Consider the following 24,507-nt stretch of genomic DNA (forward strand, 5'->3'; position numbering starts at 1 on the left):
GGGACGGGGCGTGCGGCGGGTGCTGGGGGGCGCCCAGGGCCTGCGCTGTCCGGCGGGGTGGGCGCGAGTGGAGCGCACGGCTTAGGGGCTCCCAGGCTGCGGAGGGAGCCCAAGGCCTGCCTGCGCGGTGGGGGACACCGCCGGCCCGCACGCAGGTTGGCCCTGCCTCTGGGCGGGGCTGGGCCGGCTGAAGGGCGGGTGTGCCCACCCCACCCCCACTCGCACCCCCAGCCCCAGCCCCCAGCCCCAGCCCCCGGAGGCGTGTGGGGGCGGGGGACGAGGCCCGGCAGCAGCAGGTGGCCACGACGGGGCGGGCGGGGAAGGGGCTGGGCGAGGCAGGCGCCCGCGCTAGAGCGGGCGGGAGGGGCAGGGGGGCCAGGGCAGAAAGAAAGCGGGGAGGCAGAGAGGAAAAAGAGCCTACAGCACCCGGTATTCCCAGGCGGTCTCCCATCCAAGTACTAACCAGGCCCGACCCTGCTTAGCTTCCGAGATCAGACGAGATCGGGCGCGTTCAGGGTGGTATGGCCGTAGACGCCAGAGGCCGGCCCTGCGCGCCCCAAGAGCCTGCGCGTCCCCGCCTGCCTCCACGCCCCGAGCCTCTGCCGCTGCCCCCCCAACCCCACCGGCCCCGTGCCCAGGCCGCTCTCGCGCCGGCCCGCCCGCGCTGCACCGCTGCCCACCGGGCCCCTACTGGCCCCGGTCCAGCCGGGGTCCCCGGCGCCACCACAGGCCCTCCGCCGCCCTCCTTCCTTCTGCCACCTTCTCCATGACACCCGCAGGGAGCACGAGCGAACCGGAGCGACGGAGAGGAGAGACACACGGACACGAGGATTCAACACACAGGCACACACCTAGGGCGGACACGGGGACGAACAGCCAGGCGGCGCACACGCTGTGAAACTCACGCGCGCGCACGCTCGCACTGCCTCACACAGGCGCGCGCGCGCAGACACACACACACACACACACACACACACACACACACACACACACACACACACACACACCAACCCGACAGGCACCGCGACGCTCTCCTGGAGGGGCAGCTTCCACACGAGGCCGTGGTCACGCTCGGGCTGCTCTTGGGCAAGGCGGCCGGGCCCTGGGGCCCGCAGTCACCCGTGCAGCCCCCGAGGACCTGCAGCCACGCTGCGAGGCGCCGCGTTGTGCGGGGACCCCTGCCCGGGGAACCAGGCGCCCGGGAGATGGGTGTGAGCGCGCGCTGGCGCGTTTCTTCCGGCTGCTCGCTGTGCGTTTGGCACGGGCGCCCCGGCACTCGCCGGAGCGCGCGCGCCTGGCTGTTGCGGGAGAGCGGCGTCGGACGTCTGCCTGGCGCGGTCGATCGGCCCGCTCCCGGTCCCGGGTGGGGGGCGGGGACCGAGGGGCGAGGGCGCGCACACCGAGCGCGGACGACGGGGCGCGCCCCGGGGCCCAGGGACGGTGGTCCCCTCCTGCCGGCCCGGGCATTCACTAGCCCCCTACCGTGGCAAGGAGGGGAGCGCAGCCCGGGGTCCGGGGACGGGGCGTGCGGCGGGTGCTGGGGGGCGCCCAGGGCCTGCGCTGTCCGGCGGGTGGGCGCGAGTGGAGCGCACGGCTTAGGGGCTCCCAGGCTGCGGAGGGAGCCCAAGGCCTGCCTGCGCGGTGGGGGACACCGCCGGCCCGCACGCAGGTTGGCCCTGCCTCTGGGCGGGGCTGGCCGGCTGAAGGCGGGTGTGCCCACCCCACCCCCACTCGCACCCCCAGCCCCAGCCCCAGCCCCAGCCCCCGGAGGCGTGTGGGGGCGGGGGACGAGGCCCGGCAGCAGCAGGTGGCCACGACGGGGCGGGCGGGGAAGGGGCTGGGCGAGGGCAGGCGCCCGCGCTAGAGCGGGCGGGAGGGGCAGGGGGCCAGGGCAGAAAGAAAGCGGGGAGGCAGAGAGGAAAAAGAGCCTACAGCACCCGGTATTCCCAGGCGGTCTCCCATCCAAGTACTAACCAGGCCCGACCCTGCTTAGCTTCCGAGATCAGACGAGATCGGGCGCGTTCAGGGTGGTATGGCCGTAGACGCCAGAGGCCGGCCCTGCGCGCCCCAAGAGCCTGCGCGTCCCCGCCTGCCTCCACGCCCCGAGCCTCTGCCGCTGCCCCCCCAACCCCACCGGCCCCGTGCCCAGGCCGCTCTCGCGCCGGCCCGCCCGCGCTGCACCGCTGCCCACCGGGCCCCTACTGGCCCCGGTCCAGCCGGGGTCCCCGGCGCCACCACAGGCCCTCCGCCGCCCTCCTTCCTTCTGCCACCTTCTCCATGACACCCGCAGGGAGCACGAGCGAACCGGAGCGACGGAGAGGAGAGACACACGGACACGAGGATTCAACACACAGGCACACACCTAGGGCGGACACGGGGACGAACAGCCAGGCGGCGCACACGCTGTGAAACTCACGCGCGCGCACGCTCGCACTGCCTCACACAGGCGCGCGCGCGCAGACACACACACACACACACACACACACACACACACACACACACACACACACACACCAACCCGACAGGCACCGCGACGCTCTCCTGGAGGGGCAGCTTCCACACGAGGCCGTGGTCACGCTCGGGCTGCTCTTGGGCAAGGCGGCCGGGCCCTGGGGCCCGCAGTCACCCGTGCAGCCCCCGAGGACCTGCAGCCACGCTGCGAGGCGCCGCGTTGTGCGGGGACCCCTGCCCGGGGAACCAGGCGCCCGGGAGATGGGTGTGAGCGCGCGCTGGCGCGTTTCTTCCGGCTGCTCGCTGTGCGTTTGGCACGGGCGCCCCGGCACTCGCCGGAGCGCGCGCGCCTGGCTGTTGCGGGAGAGCGGCGTCGGACGTCTGCCTGGCGCGGTCGATCGGCCCGCTCCCGGTCCCGGGTGGGGGGCGGGGACCGAGGGGCGAGGGCGCGCACACCGAGCGCGGACGACGGGGCGCGCCCCGGGGCCCAGGGACGGTGGTCCCCTCCTGCCGGCCCGGGCATTCACTAGCCCCCTACCGTGGCAAGGAGGGGAGCGCAGCCCGGGGTCCGGGGACGGGGCGTGCGGCGGGTGCTGGGGGGCGCCCAGGGCCTGCGCTGTCCGGCGGGTGGGCGCGAGTGGAGCGCACGGCTTAGGGGCTCCCAGGCTGCGGAGGGAGCCCAAGGCCTGCCTGCGCGGTGGGGGACACCGCCGGCCCGCACGCAGGTTGGCCCTGCCTCTGGGCGGGGCTGGCCGGCTGAAGGCGGGTGTGCCCACCCCACCCCCACTCGCACCCCCAGCCCCAGCCCCAGCCCCAGCCCCCGGAGGCGTGTGGGGGCGGGGGACGAGGCCCGGCAGCAGCAGGTGGCCACGACGGGGCGGGCGGGGAAGGGGCTGGGCGAGGGCAGGCGCCCGCGCTAGAGCGGGCGGGAGGGGCAGGGGGCCAGGGCAGAAAGAAAGCGGGGAGGCAGAGAGGAAAAAGAGCCTACAGCACCCGGTATTCCCAGGCGGTCTCCCATCCAAGTACTAACCAGGCCCGACCCTGCTTAGCTTCCGAGATCAGACGAGATCGGGCGCGTTCAGGGTGGTATGGCCGTAGACGCCAGAGGCCGGCCCTGCGCGCCCCAAGAGCCTGCGCGTCCCCGCCTGCCTCCACGCCCCGAGCCTCTGCCGCTGCCCCCCCAACCCCACCGGCCCCGTGCCCAGGCCGCTCTCGCGCCGGCCCGCCCGCGCTGCACCGCTGCCCACCGGGCCCCTACTGGCCCCGGTCCAGCCGGGGTCCCCGGCGCCACCACAGGCCCTCCGCCGCCCTCCTTCCTTCTGCCACCTTCTCCATGACACCCGCAGGGAGCACGAGCGAACCGGAGCGACGGAGAGGAGAGACACACGGACACGAGGATTCAACACACAGGCACACACCTAGGGCGGACACGGGGACGAACAGCCAGGCGGCGCACACGCTGTGAAACTCACGCGCGCGCACGCTCGCACTGCCTCACACAGGCGCGCGCGCGCAGACACACACACACACACACACACACACACACACACACACACACACACACACACACCAACCCGACAGGCACCGCGACGCTCTCCTGGAGGGGCAGCTTCCACACGAGGCCGTGGTCACGCTCGGGCTGCTCTTGGGCAAGGCGGCCGGGCCCTGGGGCCCGCAGTCACCCGTGCAGCCCCCGAGGACCTGCAGCCACGCTGCGAGGCGCCGCGTTGTGCGGGGACCCCTGCCCGGGGAACCAGGCGCCCGGGAGATGGGTGTGAGCGCGCGCTGGCGCGTTTCTTCCGGCTGCTCGCTGTGCGTTTGGCACGGGCGCCCCGGCACTCGCCGGAGCGCGCGCGCCTGGCTGTTGCGGGAGAGCGGCGTCGGACGTCTGCCTGGCGCGGTCGATCGGCCCGCTCCCGGTCCCGGGTGGGGGGCGGGGACCGAGGGGCGAGGGCGCGCACACCGAGCGCGGACGACGGGGCGCGCCCCGGGGCCCAGGGACGGTGGTCCCCTCCTGCCGGCCCGGGCATTCACTAGCCCCCTACCGTGGCAAGGAGGGGAGCGCAGCCCGGGGTCCGGGGACGGGGCGTGCGGCGGGTGCTGGGGGGCGCCCAGGGCCTGCGCTGTCCGGCGGGTGGGCGCGAGTGGAGCGCACGGCTTAGGGGCTCCCAGGCTGCGGAGGGAGCCCAAGGCCTGCCTGCGCGGTGGGGGACACCGCCGGCCCGCACGCAGGTTGGCCCTGCCTCTGGGCGGGGCTGGCCGGCTGAAGGCGGGTGTGCCCACCCCACCCCCACTCGCACCCCCAGCCCCAGCCCCAGCCCCAGCCCCCGGAGGCGTGTGGGGGCGGGGGACGAGGCCCGGCAGCAGCAGGTGGCCACGACGGGGCGGGCGGGGAAGGGGCTGGGCGAGGGCAGGCGCCCGCGCTAGAGCGGGCGGGAGGGGCAGGGGGCCAGGGCAGAAAGAAAGCGGGGAGGCAGAGAGGAAAAAGAGCCTACAGCACCCGGTATTCCCAGGCGGTCTCCCATCCAAGTACTAACCAGGCCCGACCCTGCTTAGCTTCCGAGATCAGACGAGATCGGGCGCGTTCAGGGTGGTATGGCCGTAGACGCCAGAGGCCGGCCCTGCGCGCCCCAAGAGCCTGCGCGTCCCCGCCTGCCTCCACGCCCCGAGCCTCTGCCGCTGCCCCCCCAACCCCACCGGCCCCGTGCCCAGGCCGCTCTCGCGCCGGCCCGCCCGCGCTGCACCGCTGCCCACCGGGCCCCTACTGGCCCCGGTCCAGCCGGGGTCCCCGGCGCCACCACAGGCCCTCCGCCGCCCTCCTTCCTTCTGCCACCTTCTCCATGACACCCGCAGGGAGCACGAGCGAACCGGAGCGACGGAGAGGAGAGACACACGGACACGAGGATTCAACACACAGGCACACACCTAGGGCGGACACGGGGACGAACAGCCAGGCGGCGCACACGCTGTGAAACTCACGCGCGCGCACGCTCGCACTGCCTCACACAGGCGCGCGCGCGCAGACACACACACACACACACACACACACACACACACACACACACACACACCAACCCGACAGGCACCGCGACGCTCTCCTGGAGGGGCAGCTTCCACACGAGGCCGTGGTCACGCTCGGGCTGCTCTTGGGCAAGGCGGCCGGGCCCTGGGGCCCGCAGTCACCCGTGCAGCCCCCGAGGACCTGCAGCCACGCTGCGAGGCGCCGCGTTGTGCGGGGACCCCTGCCCGGGGAACCAGGCGCCCGGGAGATGGGTGTGAGCGCGCGCTGGCGCGTTTCTTCCGGCTGCTCGCTGTGCGTTTGGCACGGGCGCCCCGGCACTCGCCGGAGCGCGCGCGCCTGGCTGTTGCGGGAGAGCGGCGTCGGACGTCTGCCTGGCGCGGTCGATCGGCCCGCTCCCGGTCCCGGGTGGGGGGCGGGGACCGAGGGGCGAGGGCGCGCACACCGAGCGCGGACGACGGGGCGCGCCCCGGGGCCCAGGGACGGTGGTCCCCTCCTGCCGGCCCGGGCATTCACTAGCCCCCTACCGTGGCAAGGAGGGGAGCGCAGCCCGGGGTCCGGGGACGGGGCGTGCGGCGGGTGCTGGGGGGCGCCCAGGGCCTGCGCTGTCCGGCGGGTGGGCGCGAGTGGAGCGCACGGCTTAGGGGCTCCCAGGCTGCGGAGGGAGCCCAAGGCCTGCCTGCGCGGTGGGGGACACCGCCGGCCCGCACGCAGGTTGGCCCTGCCTCTGGGCGGGGCTGGCCGGCTGAAGGCGGGTGTGCCCACCCCACCCCCACTCGCACCCCCAGCCCCAGCCCCAGCCCCAGCCCCCGGAGGCGTGTGGGGGCGGGGGACGAGGCCCGGCAGCAGCAGGTGGCCACGACGGGGCGGGCGGGGAAGGGGCTGGGCGAGGGCAGGCGCCCGCGCTAGAGCGGGCGGGAGGGGCAGGGGGCCAGGGCAGAAAGAAAGCGGGGAGGCAGAGAGGAAAAAGAGCCTACAGCACCCGGTATTCCCAGGCGGTCTCCCATCCAAGTACTAACCAGGCCCGACCCTGCTTAGCTTCCGAGATCAGACGAGATCGGGCGCGTTCAGGGTGGTATGGCCGTAGACGCCAGAGGCCGGCCCTGCGCGCCCCAAGAGCCTGCGCGTCCCCGCCTGCCTCCACGCCCCGAGCCTCTGCCGCTGCCCCCCCAACCCCACCGGCCCCGTGCCCAGGCCGCTCTCGCGCCGGCCCGCCCGCGCTGCACCGCTGCCCACCGGGCCCCTACTGGCCCCGGTCCAGCCGGGGTCCCCGGCGCCACCACAGGCCCTCCGCCGCCCTCCTTCCTTCTGCCACCTTCTCCATGACACCCGCAGGGAGCACGAGCGAACCGGAGCGACGGAGAGGAGAGACACACGGACACGAGGATTCAACACACAGGCACACACCTAGGGCGGACACGGGGACGAACAGCCAGGCGGCGCACACGCTGTGAAACTCACGCGCGCGCACGCTCGCACTGCCTCACACAGGCGCGCGCGCGCAGACACACACACACACACACACACACACACACACACACACACACACACACACACACACACACACACCAACCCGACAGGCACCGCGACGCTCTCCTGGAGGGGCAGCTTCCACACGAGGCCGTGGTCACGCTCGGGCTGCTCTTGGGCAAGGCGGCCGGGCCCTGGGGCCCGCAGTCACCCGTGCAGCCCCCGAGGACCTGCAGCCACGCTGCGAGGCGCCGCGTTGTGCGGGGACCCCTGCCCGGGGAACCAGGCGCCCGGGAGATGGGTGTGAGCGCGCGCTGGCGCGTTTCTTCCGGCTGCTCGCTGTGCGTTTGGCACGGGCGCCCCGGCACTCGCCGGAGCGCGCGCGCCTGGCTGTTGCGGGAGAGCGGCGTCGGACGTCTGCCTGGCGCGGTCGATCGGCCCGCTCCCGGTCCCGGGTGGGGGGCGGGGACCGAGGGGCGAGGGCGCGCACACCGAGCGCGGACGACGGGGCGCGCCCCGGGGCCCAGGGACGGTGGTCCCCTCCTGCCGGCCCGGGCATTCACTAGCCCCCTACCGTGGCAAGGAGGGGAGCGCAGCCCGGGGTCCGGGGACGGGGCGTGCGGCGGGTGCTGGGGGGCGCCCAGGGCCTGCGCTGTCCGGCGGGTGGGCGCGAGTGGAGCGCACGGCTTAGGGGCTCCCAGGCTGCGGAGGGAGCCCAAGGCCTGCCTGCGCGGTGGGGGACACCGCCGGCCCGCACGCAGGTTGGCCCTGCCTCTGGGCGGGGCTGGCCGGCTGAAGGCGGGTGTGCCCACCCCACCCCCACTCGCACCCCCAGCCCCAGCCCCAGCCCCAGCCCCCGGAGGCGTGTGGGGGCGGGGGACGAGGCCCGGCAGCAGCAGGTGGCCACGACGGGGCGGGCGGGGAAGGGGCTGGGCGAGGGCAGGCGCCCGCGCTAGAGCGGGCGGGAGGGGCAGGGGGCCAGGGCAGAAAGAAAGCGGGGAGGCAGAGAGGAAAAAGAGCCTACAGCACCCGGTATTCCCAGGCGGTCTCCCATCCAAGTACTAACCAGGCCCGACCCTGCTTAGCTTCCGAGATCAGACGAGATCGGGCGCGTTCAGGGTGGTATGGCCGTAGACGCCAGAGGCCGGCCCTGCGCGCCCCAAGAGCCTGCGCGTCCCCGCCTGCCTCCACGCCCCGAGCCTCTGCCGCTGCCCCCCCAACCCCACCGGCCCCGTGCCCAGGCCGCTCTCGCGCCGGCCCGCCCGCGCTGCACCGCTGCCCACCGGGCCCCTACTGGCCCCGGTCCAGCCGGGGTCCCCGGCGCCACCACAGGCCCTCCGCCGCCCTCCTTCCTTCTGCCACCTTCTCCATGACACCCGCAGGGAGCACGAGCGAACCGGAGCGACGGAGAGGAGAGACACACGGACACGAGGATTCAACACACAGGCACACACCTAGGGCGGACACGGGGACGAACAGCCAGGCGGCGCACACGCTGTGAAACTCACGCGCGCGCACGCTCGCACTGCCTCACACAGGCGCGCGCGCGCAGACACACACACACACACACACACACACACACACACACACACACACACACACACCAACCCGACAGGCACCGCGACGCTCTCCTGGAGGGGCAGCTTCCACACGAGGCCGTGGTCACGCTCGGGCTGCTCTTGGGCAAGGCGGCCGGGCCCTGGGGCCCGCAGTCACCCGTGCAGCCCCCGAGGACCTGCAGCCACGCTGCGAGGCGCCGCGTTGTGCGGGGACCCCTGCCCGGGGAACCAGGCGCCCGGGAGATGGGTGTGAGCGCGCGCTGGCGCGTTTCTTCCGGCTGCTCGCTGTGCGTTTGGCACGGGCGCCCCGGCACTCGCCGGAGCGCGCGCGCCTGGCTGTTGCGGGAGAGCGGCGTCGGACGTCTGCCTGGCGCGGTCGATCGGCCCGCTCCCGGTCCCGGGTGGGGGGCGGGGACCGAGGGGCGAGGGCGCGCACACCGAGCGCGGACGACGGGGCGCGCCCCGGGGCCCAGGGACGGTGGTCCCCTCCTGCCGGCCCGGGCATTCACTAGCCCCCTACCGTGGCAAGGAGGGGAGCGCAGCCCGGGGTCCGGGGACGGGGCGTGCGGCGGGTGCTGGGGGGCGCCCAGGGCCTGCGCTGTCCGGCGGGTGGGCGCGAGTGGAGCGCACGGCTTAGGGGCTCCCAGGCTGCGGAGGGAGCCCAAGGCCTGCCTGCGCGGTGGGGGACACCGCCGGCCCGCACGCAGGTTGGCCCTGCCTCTGGGCGGGGCTGGCCGGCTGAAGGCGGGTGTGCCCACCCCACCCCCACTCGCACCCCCAGCCCCAGCCCCAGCCCCAGCCCCCGGAGGCGTGTGGGGGCGGGGGACGAGGCCCGGCAGCAGCAGGTGGCCACGACGGGGCGGGCGGGGAAGGGGCTGGGCGAGGGCAGGCGCCCGCGCTAGAGCGGGCGGGAGGGGCAGGGGGCCAGGGCAGAAAGAAAGCGGGGAGGCAGAGAGGAAAAAGAGCCTACAGCACCCGGTATTCCCAGGCGGTCTCCCATCCAAGTACTAACCAGGCCCGACCCTGCTTAGCTTCCGAGATCAGACGAGATCGGGCGCGTTCAGGGTGGTATGGCCGTAGACGCCAGAGGCCGGCCCTGCGCGCCCCAAGAGCCTGCGCGTCCCCGCCTGCCTCCACGCCCCGAGCCTCTGCCGCTGCCCCCCCAACCCCACCGGCCCCGTGCCCAGGCCGCTCTCGCGCCGGCCCGCCCGCGCTGCACCGCTGCCCACCGGGCCCCTACTGGCCCCGGTCCAGCCGGGGTCCCCGGCGCCACCACAGGCCCTCCGCCGCCCTCCTTCCTTCTGCCACCTTCTCCATGACACCCGCAGGGAGCACGAGCGAACCGGAGCGACGGAGAGGAGAGACACACGGACACGAGGATTCAACACACAGGCACACACCTAGGGCGGACACGGGGACGAACAGCCAGGCGGCGCACACGCTGTGAAACTCACGCGCGCGCACGCTCGCACTGCCTCACACAGGCGCGCGCGCGCAGACACACACACACACACACACACACACACACACACACACACACACACACACACCAACCCGACAGGCACCGCGACGCTCTCCTGGAGGGGCAGCTTCCACACGAGGCCGTGGTCACGCTCGGGCTGCTCTTGGGCAAGGCGGCCGGGCCCTGGGGCCCGCAGTCACCCGTGCAGCCCCCGAGGACCTGCAGCCACGCTGCGAGGCGCCGCGTTGTGCGGGGACCCCTGCCCGGGGAACCAGGCGCCCGGGAGATGGGTGTGAGCGCGCGCTGGCGCGTTTCTTCCGGCTGCTCGCTGTGCGTTTGGCACGGGCGCCCCGGCACTCGCCGGAGCGCGCGCGCCTGGCTGTTGCGGGAGAGCGGCGTCGGACGTCTGCCTGGCGCGGTCGATCGGCCCGCTCCCGGTCCCGGGTGGGGGGCGGGGACCGAGGGGCGAGGGCGCGCACACCGAGCGCGGACGACGGGGCGCGCCCCGGGGCCCAGGGACGGTGGTCCCCTCCTGCCGGCCCGGGCATTCACTAGCCCCCTACCGTGGCAAGGAGGGGAGCGCAGCCCGGGGTCCGGGGACGGGGCGTGCGGCGGGTGCTGGGGGGCGCCCAGGGCCTGCGCTGTCCGGCGGGTGGGCGCGAGTGGAGCGCACGGCTTAGGGGCTCCCAGGCTGCGGAGGGAGCCCAAGGCCTGCCTGCGCGGTGGGGGACACCGCCGGCCCGCACGCAGGTTGGCCCTGCCTCTGGGCGGGGCTGGCCGGCTGAAGGCGGGTGTGCCCACCCCACCCCCACTCGCACCCCCAGCCCCAGCCCCAGCCCCAGCCCCCGGAGGCGTGTGGGGGCGGGGGACGAGGCCCGGCAGCAGCAGGTGGCCACGACGGGGCGGGCGGGGAAGGGGCTGGGCGAGGGCAGGCGCCCGCGCTAGAGCGGGCGGGAGGGGCAGGGGGCCAGGGCAGAAAGAAAGCGGGGAGGCAGAGAGGAAAAAGAGCCTACAGCACCCGGTATTCCCAGGCGGTCTCCCATCCAAGTACTAACCAGGCCCGACCCTGCTTAGCTTCCGAGATCAGACGAGATCGGGCGCGTTCAGGGTGGTATGGCCGTAGACGCCAGAGGCCGGCCCTGCGCGCCCCAAGAGCCTGCGCGTCCCCGCCTGCCTCCACGCCCCGAGCCTCTGCCGCTGCCCCCCCAACCCCACCGGCCCCGTGCCCAGGCCGCTCTCGCGCCGGCCCGCCCGCGCTGCACCGCTGCCCACCGGGCCCCTACTGGCCCCGGTCCAGCCGGGGTCCCCGGCGCCACCACAGGCCCTCCGCCGCCCTCCTTCCTTCTGCCACCTTCTCCATGACACCCGCAGGGAGCACGAGCGAACCGGAGCGACGGAGAGGAGAGACACACGGACACGAGGATTCAACACACAGGCACACACCTAGGGCGGACACGGGGACGAACAGCCAGGCGGCGCACACGCTGTGAAACTCACGCGCGCGCACGCTCGCACTGCCTCACACAGGCGCGCGCGCGCAGACACACACACACACACACACACACACACACACACACACACACACACACACACACACCAACCCGACAGGCACCGCGACGCTCTCCTGGAGGGGCAGCTTCCACACGAGGCCGTGGTCACGCTCGGGCTGCTCTTGGGCAAGGCGGCCGGGCCCTGGGGCCCGCAGTCACCCGTGCAGCCCCCGAGGACCTGCAGCCACGCTGCGAGGCGCCGCGTTGTGCGGGGACCCCTGCCCGGGGAACCAGGCGCCCGGGAGATGGGTGTGAGCGCGCGCTGGCGCGTTTCTTCCGGCTGCTCGCTGTGCGTTTGGCACGGGCGCCCCGGCACTCGCCGGAGCGCGCGCGCCTGGCTGTTGCGGGAGAGCGGCGTCGGACGTCTGCCTGGCGCGGTCGATCGGCCCGCTCCCGGTCCCGGGTGGGGGGCGGGGACCGAGGGGCGAGGGCGCGCACACCGAGCGCGGACGACGGGGCGCGCCCCGGGGCCCAGGGACGGTGGTCCCCTCCTGCCGGCCCGGGCATTCACTAGCCCCCTACCGTGGCAAGGAGGGGAGCGCAGCCCGGGGTCCGGGGACGGGGCGTGCGGCGGGTGCTGGGGGGCGCCCAGGGCCTGCGCTGTCCGGCGGGTGGGCGCGAGTGGAGCGCACGGCTTAGGGGCTCCCAGGCTGCGGAGGGAGCCCAAGGCCTGCCTGCGCGGTGGGGGACACCGCCGGCCCGCACGCAGGTTGGCCCTGCCTCTGGGCGGGGCTGGCCGGCTGAAGGCGGGTGTGCCCACCCCACCCCCACTCGCACCCCCAGCCCCAGCCCCAGCCCCAGCCCCCGGAGGCGTGTGGGGGCGGGGGACGAGGCCCGGCAGCAGCAGGTGGCCACGACGGGGCGGGCGGGGAAGGGGCTGGGCGAGGGCAGGCGCCCGCGCTAGAGCGGGCGGGAGGGGCAGGGGGCCAGGGCAGAAAGAAAGCGGGGAGGCAGAGAGGAAAAAGAGCCTACAGCACCCGGTATTCCCAGGCGGTCTCCCATCCAAGTACTAACCAGGCCCGACCCTGCTTAGCTTCCGAGATCAGACGAGATCGGGCGCGTTCAGGGTGGTATGGCCGTAGACGCCAGAGGCCGGCCCTGCGCGCCCCAAGAGCCTGCGCGTCCCCGCCTGCCTCCACGCCCCGAGCCTCTGCCGCTGCCCCCCCAACCCCACCGGCCCCGTGCCCAGGCCGCTCTCGCGCCGGCCCGCCCGCGCTGCACCGCTGCCCACCGGGCCCCTACTGGCCCCGGTCCAGCCGGGGTCCCCGGCGCCACCACAGGCCCTCCGCCGCCCTCCTTCCTTCTGCCACCTTCTCCATGACACCCGCAGGGAGCACGAGCGAACCGGAGCGACGGAGAGGAGAGACACACGGACACGAGGATTCAACACACAGGCACACACCTAGGGCGGACACGGGGACGAACAGCCAGGCGGCGCACACGCTGTGAAACTCACGCGCGCGCACGCTCGCACTGCCTCACACAGGCGCGCGCGCGCAGACACACACACACACACACACACACACACACACACACCAACCCGACAGGCACCGCGACGCTCTCCTGGAGGGGCAGCTTCCACACGAGGCCGTGGTCACGCTCGGGCTGCTCTTGGGCAAGGCGGCCGGGCCCTGGGGCCCGCAGTCACCCGTGCAGCCCCCGAGGACCTGCAGCCACGCTGCGAGGCGCCGCGTTGTGCGGGGACCCCTGCCCGGGGAACCAGGCGCCCGGGAGATGGGTGTGAGCGCGCGCTGGCGCGTTTCTTCCGGCTGCTCGCTGTGCGTTTGGCACGGGCGCCCCGGCACTCGCCGGAGCGCGCGCGCCTGGCTGTTGCGGGAGAGCGGCGTCGGACGTCTGCCTGGCGCGGTCGATCGGCCCGCTCCCGTCCCGGGTGGGGGGCGGGGCCCGTGGGGCGAGGGCACGCACACCGAGCGCGGCCGACGGGACGCGCCCCGGGGCCCAGGGACGGTGGTCCACCCATTCTCTGCAGGCCTTTTAGTAACTGTTAGTCCATTTTTTGGGTTCTGTGAGTCTGCTGCTGTTTTGTTCCTTCAGTTCTTTTTTTCTTTGTTGTTATACTCCACAGATGAGTGAAATCATTTGATACTTGTCTTCTCTGCCTGACTTATTTCCCTGAGCATAATACCCTCTTGCTCGGTCTATGGTGGTGCAAACGGTAGGATTTGTTTTCTTCTTTTGGCTGAATAATATTCCATTGTGTATATGTACCACATCTTTATCCATTCATCTACTGAGGGACACTTAGGTTGCTTCCATTTCTTGGCTATTGTAAATAGTGCTGCGATAAACAGGGGTGCATGTTTTTTTCAAACTGGGCTGCTGCATTCTTGGGGTAAATTCCAAGGAGTGGAAATCCTGGTTCAAATGGTATTTCTATTTTGAGCTCTTTTGAGGAACCTCCATACTGCTTTCCACAATGGTTGAAGTAATTTACATTCCCAGCAGCAGCGTAAGATGGTTCCCCTTTCTCCACATCCTCACCAACATTTGTTGTTTGTCTTTTGGATGATAGTCATCCTTACCGGTGTGAGGTGATATATCATTGTGGTTTTAATTTGCATTTCTCTGATGATTAGCAATGCAGAGCATCTTTTCATGTGCCTGTTGGCCATCAGAATTTCTTCTTTTTAGAAGTGTCTGTTCACATCCTGTGCCCATTTTTTAAATGGATTATTTTCTTTTTGTTTGTTGAAGTTTGTGAGCTCTTTATGTATTTTGGATGTCCACCCTTTATCAGATATGTTATTTATGAACATATTCTCCCATACTGTAGGATCTCTTTTTGTTCTATTGATGGTGTCCTTTGCTGTACAGAAGCTTTTCAGCTTGATATAGTCCCACTTGTTCATTTTTGCTTTTGTTTCCCTTCCCTGGGGAGATATGTTCATGAAGAAGTTGCTCCTGTTTATGTCCAGGAGATTTTTTCCTATTTTTTTTCTAAGAGTTTTATGGTTTCATGACTTACATTCAGGTCTTTGATCCATTTCAAATTTACTTTTGCGTATGGGGTTAGACAATGATGCAGTTTCATTCTCTTACATGTAGTTGTCCAGTTTGGCCAACGCCAGCTGTTGAAGAGGCTGTCATTTCCCCATTGTATGTCCATGGCTCCTTTATCATCTATTAATTGACCATATATGTTTGGGTTAATATCTAGACTCTCTATTGTGTTCCACTGGTCTGTGGGTCTGTTCTTGTGCCAGTACCAAATTTTCTTGATTACTGTGGCTTTGTAGTAGACCTTGAAGTTGGGAAGCGAGATCCCCCCAGCTTTATTCTTCCTTCTCAGGATTGCTTTGGCTATTTGGGGTCTTTTGTGGTTCCATATGAAGTTTAGAACTATTTGTTCCAGTTCGTTGAAGAATGCTGTTGGTATTTTGATCGGGATTGCATTTGAATCTGTAGATTGCTTTAGGTAGGACGGCCATTTTGACAATATTAGTTCTTCTTAGGTTACTCACAAGTATCCCAAATCTAAAATCTTCCAAACTTAGTCCGTTATCTTCCTCTGCCCACAACTTTCTTACCAGTATTGGTACCTGTCCCCCAGCCATCCCAGGAAGAAACCTGGGAGATGGCTTCATCTTCCGTCCTGCACATAGCAAGTCAGGCCTTCAGTCCTGCCTACTTAAATTCTTTCCCCTCACTACTGCTAGATGATCTACCTATAAGAAAGTGATCATATTTTCCTGCTCAAAATCCTTCTCTGGCCCTGTATTGCCTATGAAATAGAGTCTGCACTTCTTAATAAGGTGCACGGGGCTCTTTTGCACCTTCTGCTTGTCCCTTCTCTAGGGTAAAAATAGCAAACTAAGAATATAGGCATTCTTCAGTGAGATCAGTTCAAGTTCAAGAAGCCAGGAGTAACAGGCCTGGAATACATGAATATTCCCCAGGTAAAGGAAAGTCTCCCAAAGTCTCTCAGCATACCCTTGTCTTTATTGTGTTTATTAAATCATGTCATGGTAGGACTCACTTAGGCTGCTAAAAGGCCCAGCTTATTTTTTTAACTTTACCTATATGCTGTTTTTCCTCCTCCATCCCCTAATCAAGTAATTTGTGGCCTGGAAAGTTCACTTAGCAAGCTAGCCCAGGCATAAACAGCATAGTAAAGACAAGAAAGATTCTATCTTAAAGCTAAGATTGCATTTTAAAACCCAGGAAGTTAAGAGGTAAGATTTTTCATGTCCTGCCAATGGGTTTCAACCCTGGGCAACTTCACTATAGATTCAATGTGACCAAAGAAATGACAGTAAAATGTTCTTGGGGTGAAAGGGTTATACCCAACTTTATTTCCACAGTGGCAGATCAATCACTAGCATCCCATCCAATCAGAATGAGTCTGCATACAGTAAGCCAGTCTCTGCCTCTGGGCCTGTCTGCCTACACAGCCATCCCACACAGCCATCCTCTGGGCCTCTGACCTCAGCGCTGCCACCACTCCAGCCTCTGCTCTGTTCTCCTGTAGGCTCGCAGCTGTGTCACCATGTCACCCAGAGCACTGGGTGGAGCTCTTTTATATAGAGTCAATAACAACATATTGCCCACATGTGTAGTGAGCTAGCCGACTAGACCCAGGTGAGAATCCTGGCCACAGGAATTTTCATTTTATCCACACTTAACTTATGTTAACTTATGATAACTCTTTAGCGAACATACAATAACTCAGCCCACCTTGGAGGTAAGGAAGGCAGTCTTAATTGATATGCTCCCAAACCAGGAAGCTGCTATCCTGGAGGGAATCCGAGAAGTGCATTTCTTGTGTTAAGCTGATTTTGCAGAATTACCCAGAGAACTGATGAGAAACTTCATGTCTCATCAAAGAAAAACATCTTGATATCACTTAACAGGTCCACACCTCTAGCCCTTTGTCACATTCCTGAAAAATCCTTAAAAGGGGCAACCCCCAACCTTTCAGTGTACCTCTCTCTGAGGTAGCCCACACTCCCCTCTCTCTGATTGTGCTCTTTTTCTCTTTTTTTTTCTTTTTCTCTTTAAATAAAACTTCTACTCTACTTCACTACTGTGTCTCTGCCCTTCAGTTCTTTGTTGTGGCAGGACAAGAACAGAGGAAAATACACAATGCCATCCTAACAGGAGTACCAGCTCAGCGGAGGGATGGGGGAAGGAGATGGCTGGGAGGGCAGGAGAGAGGGGTGCGAGCGTGGGGACAGAGAGCTTGGAGTGTGTAGAGGGAAGCCTGGAGGAGGAACTAGGAGAGAATGGCAACTGACAGAGGGAAGCCATGGAGCCTCAGTGCTAGTGAGGCAGGGATTGTGGGTTTAGACAGAGTAGGGTGAGGGCCTCTGGAATAAAACCCCTACTGAAATTCCATATTAAACAATTAAGCAAAGTCAGTCACATTAATTCTCTAAAGTAATATAAGCATTCTTGTGTGAGATTAAAACTAAAAAGTCAGGAGTAACTTGGCCTGAAATGTTTGAATATCCCCCACATAAGAAAAGACCACGGCATAGCCCATGTCTTCATTGTGTCAATTTAATGAGGTTATTGTAAAATTTACCGTAGTATTCTAAAAGGCCTGGCTTATTTTCAGGAAGAGTCACAAGGTCCATATCATTTAAATTAGCTTATTTTCTTTAACTACCCAGATGCTGCTTTTCTTCCTCTAGCCCTAATCAAATGATGTGCAATATAGGCAAGTAATAATGGCAAGTAAGCAAAATAATCTAGAAGACTGATAAGAAACTTAAGTGTCTCTTCAAAGATAAGCATTTGGGGACTATTTAGCAAGTCTGCATCCCTAGCCCTTTGTCTCTCACCTGCCTATAAATCCCCTAGACAATGCATCACCCCAGGGCTATCTTGTCCCCTTTGGGCAGGTGCAAGCCAGGAGCTCTGTCCTCTGCTTTATCTCTAAATAAAATCCTCTCACATGCTCTCCTACCTTGACTGTTTGCAAAGTTCATTCTCTAAGCCTGTGAACAAGAACACCAGCATCAGCTTCTCTGAAGAGCTGGAAGACAGGGAGCCCCCAGAGCCTGTGCCTGGGTGCAGAGTAGTGCACCAGGGGCCAGAGGGCCCTGCCACCTCCCCAGCACATGCCGGGTGGGGAAGGTGCACTGCAGCCCACAGTCAGGGTGGCCACACAGCCATGTGAGCCTGGTGTCCCAGCACCAGTGGTCCAGGGGTCCAGGCGGTGGAGCTCTTGGGGCACCTGCACACACGGAGGTGGGGGGGATGGACCACTGGCCCCAATGACCACCCAGCAGGCCCAGGGCTGCTGCTCTGTTTCTGGACCCAGAAGCTCTTCTGTGTCAGGTTGAGGCTGGTGGGCCATGCAGGATGACAGGTCTGACCTGTGCCACAGCCCTGCCAGGGGCTCGTCTGCTCTCTTCCTGCCCCAAACTACCTCCCTATGTGGCCGGGCAGCCTGAGGTCATCCCTGGGACCACCGTGCAGGCAGATAGCTCTGAGGGTGCTGTGGGCAGGGTGAGGGGAAGGAGGGTGTCCCACGTCCGCTACCCCAGTCCCTAGTCTGGGGCTCCACCTGCAGCATAAGGCCTGGAGACTGTCTCCAGCCTGAAGCTCCCCAAGGGGGTATTTGTGATGATCCTGCAGCTCCCCTCCAGGCCAGGCCTCCCCTCCTGGGAGGGTGAACACATCCTGAGAGCCCTGGGGGAGTGTTATGGGGAGAATCAGAGCCAAGTGCCTCTGCTCAGCCTCCCCAGCCTTTTGTCACAGATGTCAGGTCGTTCAGCCAGGACCCAGAAGCAGGACACCAGGGGCCTCACACCAGCCTGGCCTGGGGCTGGACAGCTGAGGGGCACCATGGGGGAGGACTGGGGGATCTGGGAGCTTTGGTGGGTGCTCTGACGTGTGAAGCGTGGAGAAATTGGGCTCACCAAAAACCCCCCAATGGAAGGAGTGCACCTCTTGGAGGTGCTTTGAGAGACCAAGTTCAATGTTTTTTGAAAAGGAATTTTCTGGAATGTGTGGAGCAGCTGTGTCTCATTAAATGGGACAATGCTAGACTGGTGCCCTGCAGCCCGCCATCTACTTGGCTACATCTGCAGTGGTGTTCAAGATGTGAAGAGACACCCTGGGGCTTCTAATCAACAAGTTTCAGTGTCTGATCATAATCTATAGGTGACAGGAAATAAGGTTCAGTTTCTGTTTGAACAGCCCTCCCCAGTGTTGCCAAGGTGTACCAGCCTGGGGCTTAGAGTGTCTTGCTCTTCCTGAGCACCTTATGGGGGGAGGACAGAGGATGGAGGACAACCTGGCGGAAGTCAGGGCCACACTGCGTCAGAGAGTTTGAGGGCTAGAGGTGTAGAGGTGAGATGGGCTGGGGCACAGGATGTCTGCAGGAGAGGCAGAGCTTTGAGAAGAGCAAGGAGTGTGGTGGCAATCCATTCGTCATTTATTACATTCTGCACAGGGATGACCCCAACCTCAAGGAACCATTAACCTCAGGGACAACACCCAGACCACACTGCATCTGAAGAGGCTATTTCTAAGGGATGAGGGGAGGGAGTTGCACAGGGGGCTCCCCTGTAAGCAAGCCCCGGGACCCTGAGATGGCCGGCCACCCCTGCGTCCTTGGATGCCTCTGCTGGGCACCCAGAGGGCCGTGGTCCCACGCAGCCCTGTGCCATGTCCATGTCCAACCCAGAAAAGGCTGGGCCTTGTGAGTACGTCCCCCACCTCTTCCTGGAACCCTGTGGCTATGACTCGGTGGCTGATGGTGCTCAGGCAGGAGTTGGCGTCACGGCAGGAGGCCACCTGCCTGAAGGGGAGCATCATCCACACAGTGGGGTGGCTTGCCTCTGTCCAGTGGGCCATGAGCAGAGGGGATGACACAGCACGAAGGTGGCCAGGTTGGCCGCAGCTATGTACGGTTCCTTTAGGATACAGCGGCAGCCTCGGGAGCTGCCCGAGTCTGCTGAAGGAAGAGGTGCCAGAGCACCTGCCCCAGCAAAGGCTCAGGATGAGCAGCAGGAGGAAGAGGAGCAGCAAGCAGACTGGGGTCCTGGGGCGCCAGGTGCTGCCTGCCCAAAGGGGAAGAAGCTCTCCTCCGCATGCAGCCAGGACACCAGCAGGGCCACGCAGGTGAGCAGAAGAGGCAGGTTATCCCAGGTTCCCCCCATTATACTGCTTCCAACCTATCTGCACTGCCGTCTGGACTCTGGGCCCTGTGCGGAGGGTCCTGTCAATCACCAGCACCCAGAGGGGTCCCTGTCACGGGAAGGCTCCTGAGCGTCACTTACTCACAGAGGAGGAGGCTGGGTCCCAGAGGGGGAGGAGAACCACCCTTCAGTCTGACACAACTGGTCAGCAGTGGAGCTGGGATCCCAGCCCCACCAGTCTTTAGGACGCCCCCCACACCCAACATGGCCCGAAGCTTCCCTGAGGCTGTGGAGCAGCCCACCCCTTGCCAATGATGGCCCCAGCCCAGAAACTCACCTGGCCCTGACCAGTAAGTCTAAACTTGGGACCTGAAGAACTGTAACAATCCCTTTCAGCCGGTCCTCTGGCCTGGGGGCTCCAGCTGGCAGGACAGAGTGTAGCTGCAGGACAAAGGGGCACCTGTGAGCCCCTGGAGCCACATGTCAGGGGGCCCTTCTCCCAGAGCCTGCCGGCAGCTACAGCCCACATCTGACTCCAGCCAGCCTCCCCTCTCCTCCTCATCCAGAGGCTCCACAGCCTGGAAAAAGGACATGAAGTCCTCCTCGGGCTCCAGGTCATACAGCCTGGCCATGTGCTTGTGGAGCATGATCTCCAGTCGGAGGGTACTGACCTGGGGCAGAGGAAAGACAGGATGCAGACAAGAGGAGGTGAGGAGTGGGGCACTGGATGGTCCCAGATCTTTGCTCACATGGGAACCTGCCTTCCCTCCAATGCCATCCAGCCCTGCCTGTTCCCACTGTTGGGTCTCCTGCTCCTCCTCCAGGAAAGAGGCCATGATGCCATCCCCCACCTGAGAAAAACCTTTAGTATCCTCAGCTCTGTGTGTCTTAACGCTCTCAAGACATGTTAGGCCCAGGGGATGGGCCAGACAGGGTCCTTCCCAGGGGGTCTTGACTCCATCCCTCACCTTCTGTGACTGGGCATTCAACTGTCTCTCATCCCGTCATCCTGAAAGGCAGGAAGGCAACCAAAGGGGGCTCAGAAACAACCCCCTCAGCCCAGAACGAGGCCGGAACGTTCCCACCCTTTCTCAAGTTGGAGGACCTCAAGGGGCCCTCCAAGGGGCAGACCTGCCCAGAAATAGCACCCAGACCTGGCCCAGGAGAGGGGCTACTGAGAAGAGGGGACTGCACTGGGGAGCTGAGGCCAAGTTTCCCACACAACTCTGTGATGGCAGACAGGAAGACTGGGGCCTCAGGTGGGAAGGCACTGCCAGCCCCCTGATGTGCTTCCTGCCCTGAAGGAGCAACATCCCTCCCCCTGGGCAGGGCCTGAGGGGGAGACCAGTCCTGCTCAGATGTTGCCCCCTGTAGCCCTCAGCCCTGCCCTGGGGCCAGGACTGGGGCTTAGGCGGGTCCTTCTGGCAGTCCTCTCCAAGAAACCCAGCTCCTGGGGTGGAGGGGTGACTCAGGAGGGAGGGGCCTGGTGCTGAGAGGTACAGGCTCACTGGGGGCTCTCTCCTCTCTAAAGCTCACCATCTTGCCCTCCTGTGCCCCTCTGGGCTCACTCACATCCTCATTATATTCTGGGAGTTGGTCTGTGGGTACGTCATGCAGAAACAATCCGAGGAATGGTACCATGCCCTGTGCCACCGGGGTGGGGAGGTGATGAGTCCCCACCTGCCTCTGGGGTGCCCACAGAGCCTACCCTGAACCCCACACCTGCAGGCCCCAGCTCCCTTGGACCACGCTGTGCTGCCTCCCTTCCCTCCCTTCACCTTGCTCTCCCCTCCCAGTCCCTCCCAGGGCTGGCTTTTGGCCAATCCCAGGACCTGTGGTCCCTGCACCTATCCTCCAACTTCTCCCTGTACCCAGCTGCTCTCACCCTCCTCCTGGTCACCCCAGTGCTGGCAGCTTAAGGCTGGTGGCACCAGGAGCAGGCATAGGGTCACCCCCACTGCCCGTGACCCGCAGCACGCCACTCTCACCAGCCTCTTCCTATCCTGGATTCTGGTGAGGGCCCACAGCTGTTGCTTCACGATGGCCATCACCTCCTGCAAGGTCCAGGACACTCAGGTGCTCATGCTCCCCTCCCACATGGCCTCCCACAACCAGACCGTGGTTGATGGATGCCTTGCCCGAGACCCCTGGCACCTATGCTATCCCCACCTCCAGCAGGCTCTCAGCCTAGAGCAACCCCAGCTCCAGCACACACTCATACTCATGGGTGTCCTTGGGCCTCAGTCACCACCCTGAGATTGTCAGGGGAGGTCCCTCTGCCTCCCAGGGTGCCCTTAGCAATCACTGTCACCTGGCTATCAGCATGGCTTCCCTCACATGACCAGGTGGGGGTGGTACAAAGCTGAAGCCCATCTTGTGCTCCCTGGACCCCACTCACCTGGGAGGCCTGCACCTCAGGGTGACAGCAACCCTCCATATCCACATGAGGAGCCCGAGGCCACAGAGGGGCAGTGACGGGCTCAGGGGCCGAGGGGAGAGGCTGACCTTGCTCAGCCATGGGCCCCAACCCTGCTGCAGACCCCACACCAGCTCCAGTCCAGACCAGGGGCCTGTCCTCTGGGTCCTCACTAGATGCCAGACCCCCAGTCAAGTGGAGCCAGGGAGGGAGACAGACAAGGCCCTCGGGGGCCTGGGGGACCCTACTTTCCCCATCAGCTTCCCCCTCTCACCCCGCACACCTCGAGTCTTCCCCAAAGCTGTGCCACAGCATGGCAGAGGATTTGCCCCAAGGACCCCCTCCCTTCCAGACCTGTAGTGTCCATTTACCTTGAGGAGCCACTCTCTGTTAGCCTCCTCATCCCTCTTTTTGAGCTTTTTACAGATCCAGGAGCTCTTCCTAAGGGGAGGGGAGAGGAGAAGGGAGAAACATGGCCAACAGGTGGACAGTTTGGGGGCAGACCCGTTTTCCTGGGGCATCCAGGAGATCCACTAGCCTGCATGACGCTTTCCACCATAGCCCTGGGCCCTGGGGAATCCGTGGCCGGGGGAGGGCGTTGCATGTTTCCACCCAGGGCCTCCATTCCCAGTTCTCCTGGGGGCAAATCTGCTTTGGGCCAAGTCCCTGTCCTTGGGGCAGAGACCTCCTGCTGCAGAACACATGCTCAAGATCTCCAATGGGCTTCAACCCATACCCGACATTGAAGGTAACTGATTCCTGCAGGAGTACCCCTGGCCTAACCCACAGGGGGCCCCAAGAGCCTGCCATCCCTGCCCCTAGGCTCTGCTGCCTCCCAGGAAGTCCCAGCCTACTGAGGGACACTGCAAGATGTAGGGGTGTCCCTGTCCACTCAGGTGCCCTAGTCCCAGGGACAGGACTACCCACCAGGAAACACATCCCCAGGTGCTTTCCAGACGACTTATGGGATGGCTCTGCAGGGCCAAGAGAATGGCATGGAAGGCAGCAAAATTCTTGAGGGCCAGACACTCCTGGGAGGGAAGACAGAGCTGAGAGCCTGGCCTGCTTCTCTGCTCTGTCCCTCCATGAACTCCTGTCCTTAAGGAGATAGACGCCCAGGGAGCCCAGCACACCTGGTACCTGCTGAGCAGCCCTCCTGGGTAGAGGACTGTAGCTCAACCCAAGGAAGGGGCCATGGATGGCTGTCCCACCCCTGGGGCCCGTGAGTCCCCAGCCTCACAATTCAGGTTCTACTGGGCATGTCATCAGTGACATCACTTCTTCAAGGGTCCATTTCCTGGGCCCCTCCCTGCACGCCCACATGCCCCTCTGGGCTGCTGACTGCCCACCCTCCTAGCCCTTGCCATGCATGACTACACAGATTTCCACCAGAGCCCTCCCCTCACTCTTTGGCAATGTCACACGGGTCCAGCTCTGAGGAGACAAGAGCTGAGCTCAGGCCACTTTTTCTCACCAGTTCCCTGTCCTGCTGAAGCCACAATACCTCCCAGGAGCTGCCCAAGATCCCAAACTGCACAGGCAGGGTCATGGCAGACATTCCTCCCTAGGAACATCCTCAGGGATATATGGATGACACCTCCATCTTCTGGGGGCTTGTGTCATGTGTGTCTGATGCAAATCCTTAGAGATGGAAGAATGACAACCAGGCTTGGCATGGAGCATGGAACATGATGCAAGGCAGGCCGGGGTCTGGGCCTTGTGATCTTGGGTAAGTCAATCCCCCACTAGGCCATTTTCAGGTGTGCACCTGGAAGGGGCAGCAATGAGAGGAGATCCAGGTGGTGTCATCTACTGGCATCCACCTTCCAAAGGTCTAGGCTGCTCTAGAACTAGGTGCTTTTCAGGCCAATCAGTAAATGGGTCAGAGTAGCACACTGGAAATGAAGTCTATGCTGCCTCTGAAATACCAGGTGGTCCACCAGGCTGCTGTGCTTTTTTTGTGTGTGGGAGAAAAGGGGCCAGATACAGCACCTTATTCATCAGCTTAGAAGGGAGAGCTTGGCGTGCCCACCCTATAGACTTTTAGAAACTTCTCTAAGATGAAAGAAAGGCCGCTGATTTTTTGTTGGATTTATTTCCCACCTTCTGACACGTGACTGTTCTACCAATATGCTTAGACAAGTTGTACTTCCTGATCACTGGGTCCAATCAGCATAGTACCATCAATGTGATGGGCCAGTGTGACATCGTCTGGAAGGAAAAGGAGATGAAGGTTCCTTCTGACTAAATTACAACCTAAGTCTAGGGATTTGATATACCTTTGAGATAGTTTTCTCTCCTTGCCAGCTAAAAGCTAACTGTCCTGCTGGTCTTTACTAACAGGAAGAGAACAAAGAGCATTTTCCTGACCAATAGTTACACACTGGGTGCTTGGGGATCAAGTGATGAAGCCCCATGTGCAGCAGTAATGGCAATTTGAGACACTCTGATTACATTGACAATCATGCA

The 24,507-nt window shown here is 64.6% G+C and overlaps 9 non-coding genes across 9 annotated transcripts; all 9 read right to left on the bottom strand.

Moving 5' to 3' along the window:
- Positions 1-414: 414 nt before the first annotated feature.
- LOC140844870 (5S ribosomal RNA) lies at positions 415-533 on the bottom strand. The gene has a single exon (XR_012123379.1). It is a non-coding gene; the product is annotated as a 5S ribosomal RNA (ribosomal RNA).
- Positions 534-1,925: 1,392 nt separating this feature from the next.
- LOC140844871 (5S ribosomal RNA) lies at positions 1,926-2,044 on the bottom strand. Its single transcript, XR_012123380.1, has one exon. It is a non-coding gene; the product is annotated as a 5S ribosomal RNA (ribosomal RNA).
- A 1,388-nt stretch (positions 2,045-3,432) lies between these two features.
- On the bottom strand, positions 3,433-3,551 carry LOC140844872 (5S ribosomal RNA). Its single transcript, XR_012123385.1, has one exon. It is a non-coding gene; the product is annotated as a 5S ribosomal RNA (ribosomal RNA).
- Positions 3,552-4,939: 1,388 nt separating this feature from the next.
- On the bottom strand, positions 4,940-5,058 carry LOC140844876 (5S ribosomal RNA). The gene has a single exon (XR_012123395.1). It is a non-coding gene; the product is annotated as a 5S ribosomal RNA (ribosomal RNA).
- A 1,382-nt stretch (positions 5,059-6,440) lies between these two features.
- On the bottom strand, positions 6,441-6,559 carry LOC140844880 (5S ribosomal RNA). Its single transcript, XR_012123399.1, has one exon. It is a non-coding gene; the product is annotated as a 5S ribosomal RNA (ribosomal RNA).
- Positions 6,560-7,957: 1,398 nt separating this feature from the next.
- Positions 7,958-8,076, bottom strand: LOC140844881 (5S ribosomal RNA). The gene has a single exon (XR_012123400.1). It is a non-coding gene; the product is annotated as a 5S ribosomal RNA (ribosomal RNA).
- Positions 8,077-9,462: 1,386 nt separating this feature from the next.
- LOC140844882 (5S ribosomal RNA) lies at positions 9,463-9,581 on the bottom strand. Its single transcript, XR_012123401.1, has one exon. It is a non-coding gene; the product is annotated as a 5S ribosomal RNA (ribosomal RNA).
- A 1,386-nt stretch (positions 9,582-10,967) lies between these two features.
- LOC140844883 (5S ribosomal RNA) lies at positions 10,968-11,086 on the bottom strand. Its single transcript, XR_012123404.1, has one exon. It is a non-coding gene; the product is annotated as a 5S ribosomal RNA (ribosomal RNA).
- Positions 11,087-12,476: 1,390 nt separating this feature from the next.
- Positions 12,477-12,595, bottom strand: LOC140844886 (5S ribosomal RNA). The gene has a single exon (XR_012123407.1). It is a non-coding gene; the product is annotated as a 5S ribosomal RNA (ribosomal RNA).
- Between the last annotated feature and the right edge of the window lie 11,912 nt (positions 12,596-24,507).

The sequence above is a fragment of the Manis javanica genome, chromosome 1 (genome assembly GCF_040802235.1).
Source record: "Manis javanica isolate MJ-LG chromosome 1, MJ_LKY, whole genome shotgun sequence".
Taxonomy (NCBI): domain Eukaryota; kingdom Metazoa; phylum Chordata; class Mammalia; order Pholidota; family Manidae; genus Manis; species Manis javanica.